We start from the raw sequence: 17,244 nt of genomic DNA, 5'->3' as shown, positions 1-17,244 counted from the left end.
TAGTTCCCTCTAGCTCCCTGCAGCTGGTCTGGGTATGTCAATGACGTGATGGAGATAAAACTTCCTGTTGTAGCTGTGTGAGATAGGAGTAACAATGGAACTAGTGTTGTCACTTGTTTGTGCTTATGACCTGACACATAGTCACATGCACATAGTCACAAGGAAAAACCATAGTGGCTCAATGTCCTGGGAGGATGGCTGTTGGGACAGGCTTAAATGTATGTGTTTGAGAATGGGTTATGGACATGACATGTGTAAACCATGTTTAAGTATTAATGTATAAGTTTTATGTGTTATGAAATGATAAGGGTAAAACAGAATGAACATGATTGATACTTTGTACTCCAGTTGCATGCCTGGATAGTGAATATAGTCAATACAGTGTGAATGTTCTTTAACGTACGTACAGTGGGGGGAAAAATTATTTAGTCAGCCACCAATTGTGCAAGTTCTCCCACTTAAAAAGATGAGAGAGGCCTGTAATTTTCATCATAGGTACATGTCAACTATGACAGACAAAAATAGATTTTTTTTCTCCAGAAAATCACATTGTAGGATTTTTAATGAATTTATTTGCAAATTATGGTGGAAAATGAGTATTTGGTCAATAACAAAAGTTTCTCAATACTTTGTTATATACCCTTTGTTGGCAATGACACAGGTCAAACATTTTCTGTAAGTCTTCACAAGGTTTTCACACACTGTTGCTGGTATTTTGGCCCATTCCTCCATGCAGATCTCCTCTAGAGCAGTGATGTTTTTTGGGGCTGTCGCTAGGCAACACGGACTTTCAAAGATTTTCTATGGGGTTGAGATCTGGAGACTGGCTAGGCCACTCCAGGACCTTGAAATGCTTCTTACGAAGCCACTCCTTCGTTGCCCGGGCGGTGTGTTTGGGATCATTGTCATGCTGAAAGACCCAGCCACGTTTCATCTTCAATGCCCTTGCTGATGGAAGGAGTTTTTCACTCAGAATCTCACGATACATGGCCCCATTCATTCTTTCCTTTACACGGATCAGTCGTCCTGGTCCTTTGCAGAAAAAACAGCCCCAAAGCATGATGTTTCCACCCCCATGCTTACAGTAGGTATGGTGTTCTTTGGATGCAACTCAGCATTCTTTGTCCTCCAAACATGACGAGTTGAGTTTTTACCAAAAAGTTTTGGTTTCATCTGACCATATGACATTCTCCCAATCCCCTTCTGGATCATCCAAATGCACTCTAGCAAACTTCAGACGGGTTTGGACATGTACTGGCTTAAGCAGGGGGGACACGTCTGGCACTGCAGGATTTGAGTCCCTGGCGGCGTAGTGTGTTACTGATGGTAGGCTTTGTTACTTTTGGTCCTAGCTCTCTGCAGGTCATTCACTAGGTCCCCCACGTGTGGTTCTGGGATCTTGCGTGGAGCCCCAGATCGAGGGAGATTATCAGTGGTCTTGTATGTCTTCCATTTCCTAACAATTGCTCCCACCGTTGATTTCTTCAAGCCAAGCTGCTTACCCATTGCAGATTCAGTCTTCCCAGCCTGGTGCAAGTCTACAATTTTATTTCTGTTGTCCTTTGACAGCTTTTGGTCTTGGCCATAGTGGAGTTTGGAGTGTGACTGTTTGAGGTTGTGGACTGGTGTCTTTTATACTGATAACAAGTTCAAACAGGTGCCATTAATACAGGTAACGAGTGGAGGACAGAGGAGCCTATTAAAGAAGAAGTTACAGGTCTGTGAGAGCCAAAAATCTTGCTTGTTTGTAGGTGACCAAATACTTATTTTCCACCATAATTTGCAAATAAATTCATTAAAAATCCTACAAAGTGATTTTCTGGAATTTTTTTTCTCAATTTGTCTGTCATAGTTGACGTGTACCTATGATGAAAATTACAGGCCTCTCTCATCTTTTTTAAGGGGGAGAACTTGCACAATTGGTGGCTGACTAAATACTTTTTCCCCCACTGTATGTATATAATTTCTTGAGTCACGCCACCAATATAATGAGATAAGTGACAGAGGCCACATTTAGAGACACTCACGTAGCCCTTGTAAGTAAATAACATGTGACAATGAAATATGTTATTCATTCACCATTCACATAGAGAGGAGTAACTATGTACAGTGAGGGAAAAAAGTATTTGATCCCCTGCTGATTTTGTACGTTTGCCCACTGACAAAGAAATGATCAGTCTATAATTTTAATGGTAGGTTTATTTGAACAGTGAGAGACAGAATAACAACAACAAAATCCAGAAAAACACATGTCAAAAATTTTATAAATTGATTTGCATTTTAATGAGGGAAATAAGTATTTGACCTCCTCTCAATCAGAAAGATTTCTGGCTCCCAGGTGTCTTTCATACGGAGTATCCGAGCTGAGATTAGGAGCATACTCTTAAAAGAGTGCTCCTAATCTCAGCTTGTTACTGTATAAAAGACACCTGTCCACAGAAGCAATCAATCAATCAGATTCCAAACTCTCCCACCATGGCCAAGACCAAAGAGCTCTCCAAGGACGTCAGGACAAGATTGTAGACCGACACAAGGCTGGAATGGGCTACAAGACCATCGCCAAGCAGCTTGGTAAGAAGGTGACAACAGTTGGTGCGATTATTCACAAATGGAAGAAACACAAAAGGACTGTCAATCTCCCTCGGCCTGGGGCTCCATGCAAGATCTCACCTCGTGGAGTTGCAATGATCATCAGAACGGTGAGGAATCAGCCCAGAACTACACGGGAGGGTCTTGTCGATGATCTCAAGGCAGCTGGGTCCATAGTCACCAAGAAAACAATTGGTAACACACTACGCCGTGAAGGACTAAAATCCTGCAGCGCCCGCAAGGTCCCCCTGCTCAAGAAAGCACATATACAGGCCAGTCTCAAGTTTGCCAATGAACATCTGAATGATTCAGAGGGAGAACTGGTTGAAAGTGTTGTCGTCAGATGAGACCAATATGGAGCTCTTTGGCATCAACTCAACTCGCCGTGTTTGGAGGAGGAGGAATGCCTTATAACCCCAAGAACACCACCCCCACCGTCAAACATGGAGGTGGAAACATTATGCTTTGGGGGTGTTTTTTCTGCTAAGGGGACAGGACAACTTCACCGCATCAAAGGGATGATGGACAGGGCCATGAACCGTCAAATCTTGGGTGAGAACCTCCTTCCCTCAGCCAGGGCATTGAAAATGGGTCGTGGATGGGTATTCCAGCATGACAATGACCCAAAACACACGGCCAAGGCAACAAAGGAGTGGCTCAAGAAGAGCATATTAAGGTCCTGGAGGGTTTGGCCTAGCCAGACGTACAAAATCAAACGTACAAAATCAGCAGGGATCAACTACTTTTTTTCCCTCACTGTATGTTGTATAAGCATGACTATGCATTTGTTTCTGTATAAAAGGAGACCTCCGAGTCAGGGAAAACAGGTGTTCTGCAGACCATCTCGGCTTTTGTTACTTCGTGTAATAAAGGTCTATCTTGATTCTACAAAAACTCTGGAAGAACTTTTGATTTTTAACAAGTATAGTGATAATTATCCACAACAGTTGGGCCAAAGTAACAATGTGTTCCATTCTTCTTCTATCAGTTCCCCTCCCCTGAGAGCAAAGTCACAGAACATCCTAGCACAATCAGGAAACATTTACATTACATTTACGTCATTTAGCAGACGCTCTTATCCAGAACGACTAACAAATTGGAAACAACACGCGCTACATGTAGTCAACGCATTTGCAGAGACACAGAGGACACTAAAATGTCCACTACATACTGTTCTACCCACTTTATGTAAATTATATACTGTATTCTGGCTCATGCTGTAGAAATACAGCTGTACACACATTTTCTATTAATATACTGTCTATACACACACCATTCACATACATAAACTGTATATTTATTTATATTCTGGACTCTGACCTTGCTCGTTCTGACCTTGCGCTTCTGATAAATCTTAATCCAAAAGTTAAAAAAGAACAAGAGATTATGTGTGTGTTATTGTATTGCTAGATATTGCTGCATTGTTGAAGCTAGAAACATAAGCGTTCTGGACATTCTGCAACAACCTCCACGTTCTGAGTGTCTGAACAAAGGTGGAGGTGTAAAATAAAGGTGTTGTTAAAGAGGCCATCAAAAAACATCCTAAGAATTCAAAGGGTCTCCTGTGAGAACAACTTTTGTTTGTATTCCAGAACAGCCCTGGGAGCCTAACCAACTGATGCCCAACAGTGTCACAGACTAGTGCTAATTGCTCTGGATTAGCATTCACACCTAACCAACAGACACGTTTGGCTGGGCAACAGAATGTACCCAGCCTGCGAGTACCCTCTAAAATCAACAAGAATATACAAGAAGGATGCTCTAGACATGAATATCAATTTAAGTACGTAAAATATTTATTTAGAAACAAATAACAAAATAAACCAACATATTAAAGAAATAACACTAGGTTAAAAAAATAGGTTACAAGTATACGGTAATGCACCAGGTGTGGTTACTAATCACACACGTTTCTGTCAGTGTTGATTGTTTTTTTCCGTCATACGTGATAGCGTCCAAATTTGAATCTATAACTACGAAGAACTATAAAAGCTTATATACTGAAATACAGAACCAGAATACAAAGGTCTAACTACTGCAATGCAACTTTGTTTAAGCTGGCTCAGTATCTTGAACTGTACAGTACTGCTCATCCTGTGGCAACAAAAGGAATCGATTTAAACTCCAGCAAAATAACTATTGATAATGTAACCATTGAAAAGGTATGAGATTGTAGAAAGTAAGAGTCAAGAGATGAAATTATGTAGCCTACAAATTCAAACAAACTGCAGTGAATTTGTCATAGTTCACATTCTGTGAAACATTCAAACAGTAAACATGAGGTTTGCATAAAATACAGTTTACCCCAAACTTAAAAAATAAAATAAAATAAATTGCCACCCAATGGCCCACAAAACTTTAGTTCATGTTTTTTAATGACAAAGTCTCGCAATGTTACCCGTCAGGCCTGAGGTAGAGGATACTGTCAGATATATTGGCTAAGTCATTTAAGAATATAAAATGATAACTACGATAAATAACTGTATTATGAACTGCCCAACCTTACCACAATAAGGTCAATTTCTGCATTTCTGCATTTTTTGTTATAAAAAAGGTAATCATAAACAAAAAACAGAAATTGTACACAGCCTATATTCCCATGGGAAACGTGTTACAAGAATCAGATTGTCAACAATCCTCACTCCACTCCTCCATTTCATAACAGGAGGGAATACAAACTAGTCTTGGGATAGCTGCTGGAATTTCCTCTGAAACTCCTGGAAGGCGGTGGAGGAAGACTTGGGGACTTTAGTGGTCGAAGAGGTGAGAGGACAATATCTCTTCTGAGGGCCAGCAGACCATGAACCTACTGGGAGTGTAATAGTTAATTTGTTACAATACATTTAACAATAAATAAATACAACAAAAACAGACATCCTCACATTTTGGGAATGGCATAGATACAAAAAAACACATTCCAGATACAAAAAACACTTTACATACAAATGACGTGCAATATAGGAAGCCACAATACATTCATTTTCCACATATGGTTGAATAGATAGCATGCGCTATTACCTTGGGATTTCTGGACTATTGTTTTAGGACTCTCCAGTCGTTGCAGCAACAGGACCAGCCATTTCTTATGGGAAAAAGTGTTTCATTGTGAAAAGGGATAAATGTCTTATTACAGGTAACTGTTATTGGAGTAACCATAATTGGAGTAAGACTAGGGCTGGGCAATATGGCTCAAATATCGTATCACAATATTGTTCAAATTTATGGTATGACCGTATTTTATGTTTTTGAATAATACAAGTTCTAAATATTCAGGACCCTAGGGTGGCAACACATTAATTGATTTCAATGTGGCATTCTACATTAATTGTTTTATACTGTTCATTCCAACTTCAATAACGTAGGGCTGCATGATAGATATGGGCAAAGAAATCTAGGCCTACAGTAGTTTATTGGTGAACTGTTGAAATCATGGGGAAACATCATGATTACTGTAATTCAATAGTTGGTATATAGTGGGCATTACTTTAACACATTGTTATTTGACATGACAACAAATTAATAAGCCAGGGAGGAATTATTTTGACAGGACAGGAGCCAGAGTGTTGGTCAGTGTTTCCTAGGGGACCCTATAGTCAATTGTTACATTTTGTGTGTATTCTCTTAACGCACGCGCCAGTGGGGGAAAATATTTAGTCAGGGCAACACCAGTTGTGCAAGTTCTCCCACTTAAAAGATGAGAGAGGCCTGTAATTTTCATCATAGGTACATGTCACTTTATGACAGACAAAAATAGATTTTTTTCTCCAGAAAATCACATTGTAGGATTTTTAATGAATTTATTGCAAATTATGGTGGAAAATGGTATTTGGTCAATAACAAAAGTTTCTCCAATACTTTTATTATATACCCGTTGTTGGCAATGACACAGGTCAAACATTTTCTGTAAGTCTTCCACAAGGTTTTCACACACTGTTGCTGGTATTTTGGCCCATTCCTCCATGCAGATCTCCTCTAGAGCAGTGATGTTTTTTTTGGGGCTGTCGCTGGGCAACACGGGACTTTCAAGATTTTCTATGGGGTTGAGATCTGGAGACTGGCTAGGCCCCAGGACCTTGAAATGCTTCTTACGAAGCCACTCCTTCGTTGCCCAGGCGGTGTGTTTGGGATCATTGTCATGCTGAAAGACCCAGCCACGTTTCATCTTCAATGCCCTTGCTGATGGAAGGAGTTTTTCCTCAGAATCTCGTACGACATGGCCCCATTCATTCTTTTCCTTTACACGGATCAGTCGTCCTGGTCCCTTCCAGAAAAACAGCCCCAAAGCATGATGTTTCCCCCCCCAGTGCTTCACAGTAGGTATGGTGTTCTTTGGGATGCAACTCAACATTCTTTTTGTCCACTCCAACTTCAATAACGTAGGGCTGCATGATAGATATGGGCAAAGAAATCTAGGCCTACATTAGTTTATTGGTGAACTGTTGAAATCATGGAAACATCATGATTACTGTAATTCAATAGTTGGTATATAGTGGGCATTACTTTAACTTACATTGTTATTTGACATGACAACAAAATTAATAAGCCAGGGAGGAATTATTTTGACAGGACAGGAGCCAGAGTGTTGGTCAGTGTTTCCTAGGGGACCCTATACAATTGTTACATTTTGTGTGTATTCTCTTACGTCATGTAGCTAACTAGCTATCTGTAAATCATGCTTCACCTAAAGATGGGTTAGCTGAAAATGTCACGAAAATTATCTGCACGCTTCAAATGGGACAGAAGTCCTTGAGTTGTTGTGATTCTGGATAGCCAGATAAATACACCAACAATACAAGAAACTGTCATGTGGGGAATCGTAAGTGACTTGTTTCACGCTAGTTGTTTTGACTGATTTCATGTCAATGCTAATATGGCTAAAATTAGCTAGCAAGCTAATAACAACTGTGTAACAATGTATTTGAGAGACAAATGCATTTTTTCAATGAGCACTTATATTTTCAATAAACATTGAAGAAATATAGTTTACATGTCAACAACTAAACAACTTTTTGCTACATAGTTGGCGCACCGGTTCGGGTTGTATTGCTAAACAAACAGCCAGTCGATTCCTCTCCGATTTAGAAACATACTGATGTAGGCCTACATCAGCAATGGTATCAGGCTGTATATTGGCTAGCTACATTTGCGCCCGACTCTGATTATATTTGGATAGCTAGTTAGCCAGATAATTAGCCGATTAGCATTAGTGTTAACATGATTTATTGTGACACGCGCCAGAGTTGCATATCACATTTAACAAACCAAACACTGAAATACAGTTATAGAAGGTAAAGTTCAACCCAAACCGGTCCTTGCATCAATACTGGTATACAGTAAAATATGCTATACCGCCCAGCCCTAAGTAAGACAGAGCAAGGATATCTGTTTTGCTATTACCCACCCTTCATTGAACCCATCTGTGTCCGTGAGTGTCCAATGGGTTCGCCTCATTGAAGTTGAACGACTCTGCAGCACACTGAACCTCAGAACACTGTTCTCCTCAAGAGGCAAAAGAGCAGGGTTCCTGATCTTATTTGTACTTTTTTCCACTGCATCAGGTTTTGCTGGATTAGCACTGCCTCAATCTTAGATTTCCTTTGAGTCAGAGTTTCAGGCCATTTAAGATTCTCTCTCTTTCAATGTGCAAAGTCTGTTGGCCTTGCGGTTCTTTTCTGGTGTGGCTCGTCTTTCAGAGGATAATGCACTACCATCTGTGTTGGTGGAGGCAACAGTATTTTTGAACAACTTCAGCACAAACAATATTTGAACCAAAGCCTCTTCGGTTTCGTAGTCTTGATGCTCTGCCTCTGGACTTTGTCTTCTTTAGTCAGCACAAAACTGTTCTCCCACTCGTTGAAGATCCGTTTGTCTAACTGGGCTTTCCACTGGAGGGCTGGTCTCGGACTTGACATTCACACTGAGGGTTATAGGAGGTGCTGGAGCTTTGTCTGCAAAAGGTCTGGGTCGAGAAGAATTATGGTCCTTGTGTTGGCCAGTTGCTACAGTCCCATTTGTCCTCTGGTGCGGGGAACCAAACAAGGCCAGAGTTACTATGCTGACCCTCGAAATCTTGGTCCTAATTCCAGGTTCTGCTGGCTGGAGATTGGAAGAAGGAAGCGACCTTTAAAAGGCTGCAAAGATTTAGAAGTACTTGTATTGGGGGGCTCGGAATCATCATCATCTCTGTGTCCAGTCAAGTTAGCCTTACTCAGGAAGTCAAGTTGGAAAGAAGGGAACCAAACCTTTCCCTCATTTTCTTTCGCTTTCTTTAGGACAGATAATTTTGAATGAGGACCTTCAACACATCTCTTGTGTCCAACCCCTTTTTGTTTAACCTTGCAGCTATGATTTCTTTTAGAAGATAGATGCTTGTGACATCTTTGTGCCAAGGGGAGTGATGTTAGGAAACTGATTTTCTCTGCTGGTTGGGGTAGCGATTGAAGTAGGAATGGTAACTGTAGGAGCACTTCACTACCCTAGGGTTCCTTTCTTCCAAAGTGACACTAAGTGTACACATTCCATTTCTTTCTGTTGTGCTGTACATTGTCCAACACTACCTCGGACATTGGGGTGGACACTTTTAAGAAAGTCTTCATAGCTCGAGAAGACATCTTCAATTTTAACTTCAACAATGTTTGGGCAGTTGATGGGCAGGCGCAGCAGTGATGGGGGGTTTTGACAAAGGCAAGCTCTTCGCCCCATTAGTGTTATGTGCTGATCAGTCTCAGATTCACTATCACACAAGACAATAGTTTGGCATTCAATGCCTGTAGATTTCCATGATTGGGGATTCCCATTTTTACCAGGATTCCCTTCCCTCTTTCCTTCTGCTGTGCCATTTGATTTACACAAATGCAGGCTTTCCCTTGTCCTGCATTTGTTGTGCTCAGGTTCACAGCGAAAGTTTCGACAAACCTTCACATTCACAGTGGCCTTTTTGCCGAAGTCCAATTCATTCTTGTACTGGCATTTGCAGGATGAAGAATTGGTGGATTCCCACTGAACACTGCCTTCCAACGTGAGAGGCAACATGGTAATCATCTGATTGGACATCCCCTTCCTTTTCAAATTTTCGTCAACTTCACATCTATTCCCTCAGATGATTTATCCTCCACTGAGTAATCTTCAACTCATTCAGCTCCACATCCATTGTATTCCAGCTGGTCTTCTCCTACTTTGTCTTGCAGTAGCTGGTCATTGAAAAACGGCGATAGCCTCTTCTGTGTGGCAGCACGTTGATCTCCAGGAGGAAAAAATGGGTCACAAATAATTATGCTTTCACTTTCTCTTAACTAGTGAGGGGGGCTGTGCAGCCGAGCTGTGTACCCAAACTTGACCCTTGAATTTCTTTTAGGATCAGAGGGTGCTGGTCTCTCCGTGAATCACCCTCAGTCTGCGTGTCACTGGCAGAGTCTGCAGACTTTTTCATCTTCAGTACAAATCAGTTTTGGTTGTTCATCTCCTCTTTGAAGAGTCTGTTGGTCATACCTAGTGACCAAGGGGAATCCAAACTCCCTGTCTATGTCATCAAGCTGCTTATTGGTGTTCCACCATGAGGACTCTTGCCCCGGGACCTCGGGGTAAACAGAATCATGTTTAAGAATGACACATTTCTCTTCAACTTGGCCTCAGTTTTCACCCTGACTTGTGAAAAGATGACAGACTGTGATGCCATATCTTTGCCACACACAGATCGAACCTCGTTGACATATTCTGCAAATATCAGATCTGCAGCCTACAAAGCTTCTGTTCATCTCCATCCCAATAGAGGTTTAGCAGTTTGCTTTCAACCGGTGTCTCAGAGCATTTTGGATGTTGCACAGTGTCTACCAACTCCTTCAATTTACCAAGTGTCCATTTGATTACAGGAACTGAGGACAATTCAAAAAATATGTACCTCATCTGAAACTACTTTTTCATTTGTTTCCCTCCCTCAATTGGTGAACATTGCTGCGAGTGTTCACATTTCTGTGCCAGCTAACTCCTCTGCAAATTGGCTTGACATTCCAAATTAGATAATGGTTGAGAATCCACTTTCTCTACATGTAAGCAGTTTGATAGTGACCGTTTCAGACTCAAAACATGAATATGTCGGCCATTTCAACATCAGACGTTTCTGAATCCTGAGTGGGGTGTTTTTCAGCGCTCGATTCTAATGTAGCTTCTGGTCTGACCTTGTGGGACCTCTCTTGTCCAGATTCATTTTGTCAAAGAAGCAGATACAGTAAGGGTTGGTTTGGGCTTGTGATGATTCTTCCCTGGTGCTCACATTTTCCACCACCAGTTGAGAACGAAGTATACCTTGGGTAGTCAAGGGAATTCTATCAGCCACGTTGAGAGGTGTGTTTGTCTGCATACCCCCGGATAGTGGTTGTACAACTGCGATGGCCTTCAACCGTTAAGAACAGAGGGGGCATTACTTTGCAGATGATCCTTGCAGGACCAGAGCACTTTCATTAGGTTTATCTCCCAATCAAAATAACTTCTGCTCTAAATCCATTTCCACTTTTGTCTCTGTTACCAAGTTACGTAATAGCCCTGTCTTATGGGGTATGACGGAGGCACACACTCACAGTTTTGCTGGCCTGAAAACTGCATACCATGATTTGGCACAGATGAAGATGGTCCAGTGTTGGATATCAGAACATAGGTGTTTTTTGGCTTGCATAGGGGTATGGGCTGACCCTTGGTTTGGTGCGTGTTGCAGAGTAATGCTCCCTGCCCCAACCACATGTCCCGTCTTGTTCACTTTTGGGTGCTGGGATTGCTGGCCTGGGAATGGTGGGAGGAGCGGAGGAGCGGGTGTGCTGGACTGACGACTGTATACTATTGTTTGGCACAGATGAAGATGGTCCAGTGTTGGATACCCGAACATAGGTGCCCGTCTGCTCAGTTATGTGTCGGTTGAATGTACTTTTGATAGGGCCTAGGATATGGGACATGGTGTGCATTATTTTCCAATGGCCCCTGCCTGACTGTTCATATTTGCACAATTTGGACGCAAGTCTGTTCTGTTGTGGTGGATGTGTAAGGCACACTGCAGGGCGATATCTGGAAAATTATTAAGAGAAGGGTTATGCCTAACATTGTATTGAGGATTCTGGCTAATGTTATGCATTGGCATTGACTGCCCCACTGCTTAGCATTTGGTACATTGACCCGATTGTTGCTGTCCGTGAGAGGTTGACAGGGATCAATTGACTCTGGTTTGATGGGCCAGTTTGGACAGGTGCGCCATGTTGAACCCTGTTCATCTCAGTCCTGCCGTTGTTGTTTGATTTTGAATGAAATACAACAGTTGTATATGCTGTGGGAGACAGTGGAGATGGTTTTGATGGCACGCTACTTGTCTCCTGTTCTTTACAAAGAGTTTGGTGTTTGTGGATACCCTTGATGAGGAGCTTGAACTGCCATCTTGCCAATCTTGTCCACTCACTACAGTCCATTGATGATTGACATGATTGGGACTCCTACCCATTGCAAGAACAGCAGAGGTACCACTGGAGGCCCCTCTTGTCTGCCATACCAGCTGCTGACTGCCCTTGCTGGGCTTTGGAGATAAATACAATTTGTATTCAGTGGTGCATTAATATCAGAGGGGCAGTGGAATGGTTACACCCTGACCATCCCTTTTCCAAACTCTGTGGGATTGTTATTATTAACACCCAAAGACCCTATGTCCCTGCTGGAAAGTGGGTTGATGCATCGTTACCATACTTCCCCTTCCGGGCAGGGGTGATGTTCGCCCGTGATATAACACATGTTGATTATGCAGCCGCATTGCTTTGTATTAAAGAGTGATGTCAAAAGGGGACTAGTGGGCTATTAGGTCCTGCTCTTTTTGTGGGTGCCTGTTGATTCTGGGTCTGTCCACTCCAGTAACCTCCACCGTGTTACTTGACTGCTGTGTGGTGCAGGCATTGACCACCTTGTGTATCGCCACAGCTGGTCTTACCGGCCCCATATTGATGAGAATAGCTGCTCGGATTCGCACTCATCTGACCACTGGTGACTTGGGGACTTGAGGATTGTCCAGTGATTGATTGATCCGGTCCACTTTGGGGCCAGGTAGAGGTCTGCATTCTCCTTGGCTTCTCAGTCTCACCTTCTGCCCTGTAGGTATGGCAGAATGTAACCTTTTCTGAAATGAAAAACCAGATTAGCCCAACAAATGCACAGTAACAAATTTAGCTTGTATCCAATGGTAAAAATCTAGGGTAATCAAAAAAGTGTTAAACAAATCAAAATATATTTTATATTTGAGATTCTTCAACAAGCCACCCTTGAAATATTCCGGATTGACTGAGCCTTTTATGCCTTTAAAGTAATAATGGACTATTTCTACCCAGCTTATTTGAGATGTTGTTGCCATAATATGGACATGGTCTTTTACCAAATAGGGCTATCTTTTCTGTATACCACCCCTACCTTTGTCACAACACAACTGATTGGCAAACCAAGCATTACCCAGGTCTTAACTTTTAAGAAGGCCTGTTAATTGAAATGCATTCCAGGTGACTACCTCATGAAGCTGGTTGAGGAGAATGCCAAGAGTGTGCAAAGCTGTCATCAAGGCAAAGTCAATTTGAAGAATCTCAAATCTCAAATATATTTTATTTGTTTAACAGTTTTTTGATTACTACATGATTCCATGTGTTAATTCATAGTTTTGATGTCTTCACTATTATTCTACAATGTAGAAAATAGTTTTAAAAATAAAGAAAAACCCTGGAATGACTAGGATTGTGTCCAAACTTTTGACTCGGTACTGTAAGTATTAAGAAATTGAGCTCAAGTTTCTGCTGTTTCCATTTGATCATCCTTGAGACGTTTCTACAACTTGGATTGGAATCCACCTGTGGTAAATTCAATTGATTGGACATGATTAGCAAAGGCACACACCTGTTCGTATATAAAGGTCCCACAGTTGACAGTCAATGTCAGAGCAAAAACCAAGCCATGGGTCGAAGGAATTGTCTGTAGAGCTCCGAGACAGGATTTGTCGAGGCACAGATCTTGGGAAGGGTGTCCAAAAATATTTCTACACCCATTGAAGGTCACCAAGAACACAGTGGCCTCCATCATTCTTAAAATGCAATAAGTTTGGAACCACCAAGACTCTTCCTGAGCTGGCCGCCGCCAGGCCAAACTGAGCAATCGGTCGGGTAGAAGGGCCTATGGTCAGGGAGGTGACATATTTGGGTATTTTTGAGCATTTGTTCATGATTTATAGGAGCATTTGTTCATGTTTTTTTTTGTCCCCATTTACTGGCGAACGAGGATGAGAAGTGATTAGTGGTTGGCGTAAGTTTCTCAAAAACAAGTGAAATCGCAAAAACTAAATCTCCTTTATGGGTGAAAACGTCATGGAGTAGGCCATTCAAGGAGTTGATCTGATGGTTGCCCTCTGATGTCGTCGGCCTCCTCCTTGCTTTAGTTGCAATAGAAAACAAAAAGAGGAAAGGCTGACCACAGGTTATAAATGTAATTATACTTGTGACATTGTTACGTACAAAGGACACCCCCAGACATTTGAAATAGCTTTAATTTAACAAAACTTCTGAATGTAGTTTTTATTACTGTGCTGTTGAGCTATTGCTGCACATTTAGCCCAGCACACTTTTCGGAGGTTCCACAAAGACCTTACAACTGCAGATCAATGCAATACACTTACCAGAAAATGTACAACAGAACCTTATTGTAACATAATCAGTTCCATCTTTCACTGTTGCTCTTAGCAAAAAAAAATAACCTACAGGAGAAAAAGGAGCCCATGTCCGATGTTTTACCTCATGTGCATTTGCGGCATTCTGATGGTCAAGAGTATTATACATTCTTTGGAACTTGGGATATCGAAATAGTGAAATTAAGTGTCAAATTGCCCATCCCTATTTATCACTATGATAGGCCAGTAGCATCAACCATAGTCCATTGTTTTCCATCAAACCAGTGCGAGTGCGGTTACATGCACACAAGTGTGGGTTTATTGTGGATAGTCAGATCAATATAATGTTGATGAAAACTTTTACATGCTTTGCAAGAAGAACAATACATGCTTTGCAAAGAAGAACGATGTCTCTAATAATCCTGTTTACAGACATCTGAAAATCAGGCTACCTGATGGCACTCTTGAAAATGCAGAAAAATCGGCAATCAAAATCACGTCCACTTTAGCTTAAATGTTAGTTTTGGGAAGCATTTGAGTTCAGACAAAGTTTGTATGTGAAAACTACTTCTAAGACGCACACATTCAGTTGTTCCCAAACACACTTCATTCACGCTAAAGAGGGAGGCTTGCTTGTGGTGCTAGCACATGTGCAGATCAAATACAAGCTGGAACGCCAGATTAAAGGTGTTTACGTTAGGGATGCACATTTCTGTCGAATTTTGCTGCCGACTAACCCACCCTTATTAACCGGTCAACAAACAGGGAAACTTTCCAAACAGTAAAATGATCGAGACCAACAGAAAATACTCGAGAGCTTTCTTTTGTATTTTACACCCCTTTTTTCTCCCCAATTTCGATCTTGTCTCATCACTGCAACTCCCCAACGGGCTCGGGAGAGGTGAAGGTGGAGTCATGCGTCCTCCGAAACATGACCTGCCTAACCGCTTTTCCTTAACAGCCGCCAGCTTCACCCTGGGAAGCCATCCGCACAATGTGTCGGAGGAAACACAGTTCAACTGGCAACCGGGGGCAGCATGCAGGCAATCCCGGCCCGCCACAGCACGATGGCATGGGCCAACTGTGCACCGGTCCTATGGGACTTCCGGCCACGGCGCTGGTTATGGCATTCAGCGGGGAATGAACCCCGGTCTGCAGTAACGCCTCTAGCACGGAAAACACAGTTCTAAACAATGCACTTAATGCGAGCGGTTCCATTTGTGACAGAGATGGAAATCTCCAGTTAGAAACTTAGAAAGAGGGGTAATCAAACAGCAACTACTATGATGGGTTGCTACTATATTAGGATTGTGCCTTTGGCTTCTGGACACCAAAATAAAGTTGATATGAAAACCAATAGAAAAGGAGAAAAAAATGTCTATCAAATATTTGTCTCCACATTTCTGTGAATTCAAAGGCTAGTTTTAAGCAAGGTAAGATATGCTTAATTATTTGAAATAAAGTAAAATGTTTCAGCTTTCAAACTCAATTCATAGCCTCAAGCTCACATTGCAAAGTGGTGGGTATTTATGCACTGCTCAAAAAAATAAAGGAACACTTAAACAACACAATGTAATCCAAGTCAATCACACTTCTGTGAAAATCAAACTGTCCTTAGGAAGCAACACTGATTGGACAATAAATTCACATGCTGTTGTGCAAATGAATAGACAACAGGTGGACATTATATGCAATTAGCAAGACACACCCCCTAATAAAGGACTGGTTTTGCAGGTGGTGACCACAGACCACCAGTTCCTATGCTTCCTGGCTGATGTTTTGGCTACTTTTGAATGTTGGCGTGCTTTCACTCTAGTGGTAGCATGAGACGGAGTCTACAAACTCCACACAAGTGGCTTCTCAGGTAGTGCATGCCTTATCCAGAATGGCACATCAATGCGAGCTGTGGCAAGAAGTGCTGTGTCTGTCAGCGTAGTGTCCAGAGCATGGAGGCGCTACCAGAGACGGGCCAGTACATCAGGAGACGGAGGAGGCCGTAGGAGGGCAACAACCCAGCAGCAGACTGCTACCTCTGCCTTTGTGCAAGGGGGAGCAGGAGGAGCACTGCCAGAGCCCTGCAAAATGACCTTCAGCAGGCCACAAATGTGCATGCGTCTGCTCAAACTGGGCCGAAGCAGATCTCCATGAGGGTGGTATGAGGGCCCGACGTGGCATTTCTTTGGGGGCCTCCAGTGTGCTCGGCCAGAGGTAGCCTGACTGCCATTAGGTACCGAGGATGAGATCCTCAGACACCGTGAGACCATATGCTGGGTGTGGTTGGCCCTGGGTTCTCCTAATGCAAGACAATGCTAGACCTCATGTGGCCGGGAGGTGTCAGCAGTTCCTGCAAGGGAAGGCATTGATGTTATGGACTGCCCGCCTGCCTCCCCAGACCTGAATCCAATTGAGCAAATACTCCTGGGACATCATGTCTCGCTCCATCCACCAACGCCACGCTGCACCACAGACTGTCCAGGAGTTGGCGGATGCTTTAGTCCAGGTCTGGGAGTGAGATCCTCAGGAGACCATCCGCCACCTCATCAGAAGCATGCCCAGGCGGTTGTAGGAGGCTTCTCTCATACAGGCACGGAGGCTCACACACTACTGAGCCTCGTTTTGACTTGTTTTAAGGACATTACATCAAAGTTGGATCAGCCTGTAGTGTGGTTTTCCACTTTAATTTTGAGGGTTACTCCAAACATCCAGACCTCCATGGGTTGATAAATTTGATTTCCATTGATAATTTGTGTGTGATTTTGTTGTCAGCACATTCAACTATGTAAAGAAAAAGTATTTAATGAGATTATTTCATTCATTCAGATCTAGGATGTGTTATTTTAGTGTTCCCTTTATTTTTTTGAGCAGTGTATTTATTAAGGAACCCCATTAGCTGCTGCCTTGGCACCTCGGGTGCATTCAGCATGTCAACACTTCTTACAAAAACAAGTAATGATGAAGTCAATCCTCCTCCTCCACTTTGAGCCATGAGA

At 42.4% G+C, this 17,244-nt stretch overlaps 1 long non-coding RNA gene across 1 annotated transcript; it reads right to left on the bottom strand.

The window, feature by feature from the left end:
- Window positions 1–4,653: 4,653 nt before the first annotated feature.
- LOC123488260 lies at window positions 4,654–5,641 on the bottom strand. The gene is made up of 2 exons (XR_006659991.1): window positions 5,608–5,641; window positions 4,654–5,398 (listed from the first exon to the last, which is right to left on the bottom strand). It is a non-coding gene; the product is annotated as an uncharacterized LOC123488260 (long non-coding RNA).
- Between the last annotated feature and the right edge of the window lie 11,603 nt (window positions 5,642–17,244).

This window comes from Coregonus clupeaformis, unplaced genomic scaffold (assembly GCF_020615455.1).
Source record: "Coregonus clupeaformis isolate EN_2021a unplaced genomic scaffold, ASM2061545v1 scaf2102, whole genome shotgun sequence".
In the NCBI taxonomy this organism is placed as follows: Eukaryota; Metazoa; Chordata; class Actinopteri; order Salmoniformes; family Salmonidae; genus Coregonus; species Coregonus clupeaformis.
The sequence above is the reverse complement of the archived record's forward strand: the minus strand, read 5'-3'. Positions and strand labels throughout refer to the sequence as shown.